We start from the raw sequence: 861 nt of genomic DNA, 5'->3' as shown, positions 1-861 counted from the left end.
TCACCTCCAGGTGCAGGAATACCATCATTTGCCAAGCTTTCTCTCCCTGGAGAATTTTTTCTCCATTCTTAGGAAATCAGGTTTAAAGTAGCACTGGCAAATAGCCATGTAAAAATTGTGATTTGAATGGAAAGAATCCCTTCAATTAAGGAAACGTGCTCCTACACATTATTCCATGAGCCTTCCAACAACAGTTTGACAGCAGGCTGGGCAGATAGGATATTGTTATAATCACAGTTTCAAAGATGACATAAAGCCCCTGAATTTCAGCTCCTTCAAGGGGCAAGATCACAATATTTGTGGCTAAACTTAAAACCGTGATAAGAATAACATCTATTGAGTAGGTATGGAGCCTGGAAGGGAAGGACACATAGAGGTTAGCTAGATAATTGGTTAAGTAGAGTAGACGGGCTCAAACCCAGGGGGCTCAGACTCCGGGGCCCACGCTCTCAGCCTCTCTCCTTACTGTTTCCCAGGTCTATCTTCCTCCCTTAATAAGACCCGCCATGTTTAGGGTCCTCCTGCCTCGTTCTTCTTAATAACATTTACCCCTTCGCAGGAAGACATTTATTTCTTCAACTGCTTCCACTATTTAAGGTACAAAAGTAATCCTGTACGGAATTACACGTCATCGTAAAACACTCAAACGAAATGAAAACTATGGAATAATCATGCCCCTGACCCCCACCCCTGCCCTCAGGACATCCACACTAGCGGAATGACACTCTGTAGGCGGCAGCAACATCTCCAGCCAACAAACCATGAAGTCCCTAAAGCAGCATCCTTTACTTTCCTCTCCTGCTTGGACCGGCCCATGCCCCAGCCCGAGTCCTTGGCTTCTCGCCTCGCCCCGCCCCGCCC

The sequence above is a fragment of the Lipotes vexillifer genome, unplaced genomic scaffold (genome assembly GCF_000442215.2).
Source record: "Lipotes vexillifer unplaced genomic scaffold, Lipotes_vexillifer_v1.1 scaffold982, whole genome shotgun sequence".
Lineage (NCBI taxonomy): Eukaryota > Metazoa > Chordata > Mammalia > Artiodactyla > Lipotidae > Lipotes > Lipotes vexillifer.
Note: the sequence above shows the minus strand (reverse complement) of the source record.